The sequence below is a fragment of the Gavialis gangeticus genome, unplaced genomic scaffold, assembly GCF_001723915.1.
Source record: "Gavialis gangeticus isolate Ggan-Ray unplaced genomic scaffold, GavGan_comp1, whole genome shotgun sequence".
In the NCBI taxonomy this organism is placed as follows: domain Eukaryota; kingdom Metazoa; phylum Chordata; order Crocodylia; family Gavialidae; genus Gavialis; species Gavialis gangeticus.
In genome coordinates this window covers 8499450-8503389 of record NW_017729020.1, presented here as the reverse complement: position 1 = coordinate 8503389, position 3940 = coordinate 8499450, and the positions used below count along the sequence as shown (strand labels likewise).

At 47.2% G+C, this 3940-nt stretch overlaps 1 long non-coding RNA gene across 1 annotated transcript in view; it reads left to right on the top strand.

Moving 5' to 3' along the window:
* Nucleotides 1-1380, top strand: part of LOC109295591 — a 24681-nt gene extending 23301 nt beyond the window's left edge. Inside the window, exon 3 of the long non-coding RNA XR_002096777.1 lies at nucleotides 1370-1380. This is a non-coding gene — a long non-coding RNA (uncharacterized LOC109295591). The remainder of the gene's footprint in view (nucleotides 1-1369) is intronic.
* The last annotated feature ends 2560 nt before the right edge of the window (nucleotides 1381-3940 follow it).

Genomic DNA, 3940 nt, shown 5'->3' with positions numbered 1-3940 from the left:
CGACCAGCTATGAAACTTTGAGTTTCAGCAAGCCATTGAGGCCATGTGGCAGGCAGGTCAGGGCAGATCAATTTTCTAAATTTTTGAAGGGCCCCGCGGGCCAGATAGAAGATCCTGGCAGGCCGCATCCAGCCCCCGGGCCGCAATTTGCTCACCGCTGATCTAGAGCTTTGCCACTGACGCTAGTAGCCCTTTGCTGCAAACCTTCCCATGTGTCCATGCTGCATTGTGCAGTTCATTGGCAACGTGTGAGGTTCTCCCAGGCAGCTGGCTTCTGCAGGCTTGCACCTGTGGATTTGATTGCAGGGGCGTAAAAAGACTAGCCCCTTGATGAGGCCAAACAATAATAAAATAAATAATAATAAAAAACACCGAGGAGGAATAAATGAATTCATCAGAATGAAAAAACGATATCTCAGTTATTAGACACATGCAGTGAAGTGAAGCCGGCAAATGCTGATGCAGCACTCATGCTCTTAATTCAATCTCTCCATCATCTTCTGCTCTCCCCACTCCCAGCCTCTCCCACCTTCCAAAAGCCAAAGAATAGAAGGAAAAATGCAGACCCCATAAAAGGAAGGCGCTTTGAATTCTGGAGGTGTATGTTGCGTGCAGCAGCTGAAAAAAGGAGAGCGAAAACCTGGCTTGTTCCACTTTACAGTGCAGATTGAGGCTTCTGGAAATTAAAAGCAACAGTGTCATGAGTTGGGGGAGCAGGGTGTTATTCTGGATACCAAGGTGAGTGGCTCACTACTGAGAGAGAGCCTTTTGACCTGTTCCTTCCTGACCAGTATGGAAAGATCACACTCTGCTGTAGCCTATGAGAGTATTAAGTTCATCCCCAGGCGATCTCCAACACCTTGGTGCAGTCAGGGGCTTGTAATTGGAAGGTGATGCATTCTGTGCAATGACAAGATCGCAGACGCCTGGACGTCTTCTGCTTAACCTTTAAGTAACAGCAACAGAGGGTTGCCACTATCCTCATCTGAGCAATTTTTTTTTTTTATTGTTTCCAAGAAAAAATGTAATTGAGGTGGTTTATCTCCTACCTTGGAAATAATATTCTGTACAAAATGGGGTTTGCACTCCAGCTATATTCTTCCAGCTGGGGATAACTGAGGCAGAAGAGGTGGAGAGACAACCACTGTATAAGGTGGGGACTGATGAAGATTAAAGGACAAATACATCTCTGCAGGACAGGGACAGCTGTCCCGGCTTCCAGACAGCTGCCTCTCAGCCACTGGAGATCAGAATGGGTCCCAATTTCCACGTGGCTGGCAGGCAATGTCCCGTTGAACTGGGATGGCTGTTTCCGCCCCTGTGGCCCCCTGCTACCTAATCAGACTGGGGGCAATTTGCTCCTGGTCAGTGTCTACACATGCGCTTTGGCATATTAATTTAATGCACCGATTTCTAGTACCTAGACAATACGGCGTATTACACGAATCTACTGGTAAACAGTGATGCTTTAGCGTGCATTAGATTAGTGTAATGCACAGTAAAGCATCTTGTGTAGATGCACCCAGTGGCCGTGTCCTGACATGCAGTATGTGGCACCGCAGAGCCATCTGCAACACACGCTGCACATGCAGGCGTTGTCCATGCTGCTCACTTGCAGCGTGGGGAGAGGGGGTTTGACCCCAGGAGATCCCAAAACTAAAAAAACCCTGTGCCTTAAAAAAGTAGGGTGGTGCACATGGCAGCAGTGTGTGCCACCCAAAACTGGAGCCTAGCCTAGCCTGCCAGTGCCATGCTTCATCTGCTGGCCAGGCTCCCAGATACAGGAGTGCCACAGCTGCAGCTCCAGGAGGCCCCCAGGACCCCTGGTAAGGCTGCTGGGGCCATCTAAAGTGGCCTGTGCTGTCATTCTGTCTGGTAGATAGAGCTCTTTAGGAGCTTGATTTCAAAACCAACCCAAATCCTGTATTCAGACCCTTAAAAACTGAAATGCAGTTGTATTTGCCTAATGCATGGCACGAAGATGCTGGAGTGAGGACCAGTACTAGCCTTATGTATCATTTAAATCCAGGATTCTTAGGCAGCTCAGTAAGCCTGGTGCTAGCACTTTGTATGGGGATTTTCACCCTTAATCGGAGCAATACATTTGGAAGGACTGTGGGAAGACTGACTTGCTGGAAATTACCATTTGACTGACTGTTTTTAAAAAGCCCTATTGCATCCAGTATCTTCTCAAGATCTAAAGACTGTGCTCAGAGGTTAAAGCACATAAGTGAATAACTAAAAGATGCCACAGCCTCCCTTGGCAAAAATCCTCCAGAAAGTCTTTTTGTATCACCCCCTTCAGGACCTAGATGGACAATGATGGAGTTGATTATTTTGTACAGAAGGCTTGGGCTGGCTTAGCTAGTTGCAGTAACTTATACTTGGGCAGCATTTTGATGTGGTGGAACTTGGGAGGCATTTTGATGTTGCTTTCAAAGCACAGGTAGGGTATAGAGTGCTAGGGGAAAGTGAATTAAGAGTTAGTAGCTAGTGGTGAGATTTAGGGATGGGGAAAATGGGAGGTAAGACTAAAAGGCTGCTGTTAGATAAGGTTAAGATCAGAACTGTTGGAAAGCAGTATACTTACAACCACCTAGATACATAGAGGTGGCAATTTAGAGTCAAGGTAGGGTACCATAGCTTTGGAAGTAGGATTAAAGCGATGTTGCAGGAGCCAGCACTGTGGCTGTAGGGGCAGCAAACTAAAACTCTTTGAAGGAGCTTTAGTTTGCTGCACCCCTAGTCATTTAAGGTGCATTACGCTGCCAAATTTCCTACAGTGGCTGGAATTTCACTGCTTTAATGGCGAGTCATGCAAACACCAACACCATTAAAGCAGTGAAAAAGCATTTAGCCTGCTTTAAAGTGTCGTGCACATGCCTCTTTTTTCCGTCTACACACGGCCTAACTGACTTGCTGTAGGGGAATGGAGTTCAGATCCCTCCTCTGTTGGCAGCCTTATGAGTGACCTTGAGCAAGTTGCTCACTGTTTCAGCTCCTTGTCTGTATGATGGGGATGATATCATACCTTTGTTTCTCCCATCTACTTTGACTGCAGGCTCTTTGGGGACCACATATTTCTATACGTAGGTAGGTACAACATCTACTGCAGTGGGGCCCGGCTGCCTGGAGGCAGCGTTGAAATATAAGTAGTAATTGTTAGCTGCTGTAGTGAATGGTAGATTCTCAATGGAGTTTAGTTTTAGAAATAGTATAGCGATCGACCCTAGAACAAACAAGAGCCATTGAGCCTTTGGAGACATGGCACAGAGTCTGCTGCCTCCCTGTGCATTCCCCTTTAAAATATAGCCTCTGCTCACATTTGAGCCATGACTCTATTCCTTTTGTTTTTCTGCTGCTGTTTCAGAAAGAGACGCAGCCACTCTCCCCAGCTGGGAACACCACACCACATCTGCACGACTGTCCAGACACAATGACAGATGTTGTTTGCTGGGGCACAGTCCGAAAGAAGGAAGTCACAGTGCTTTCTCTTCAATGATAGAAGGGTTGCCAGGAGCAGAATCGATCCCGTTGCCTCTGCCCTTCCTCAGCTCTTCACTCCCAAACCTGGAAGCCCTTCCCTATCCCTTGAAAATCCAAATGAAAGCTTTTCCCTGTCCCCTTAACTCATTCCCTAAACCAGACACCCACCCAGCCTCCTCTGCCTGTCTTAAGTCCAGTGGCATCTTTGCCCCTGCCACTAAAATAAAGTGGCTGGCCCTCTGGCGTGAAACTAATGTTCTTGATGGATGTACCTCTTACACCTCCTCATGGAAAGAGAGCAAGAGGCAGGGAAGGCCCATCCGTCACTGCATGTGAGAGAGAGATGGGAGAAAAAGAGCCGGGGCCTGGTTCTTAGAAACCAATCAAGTCAGCAAATGGTATTCACTCTCTTTAATTTTTTGTGTCCGAGGAATCAACTTGGCTTTATTTCCCT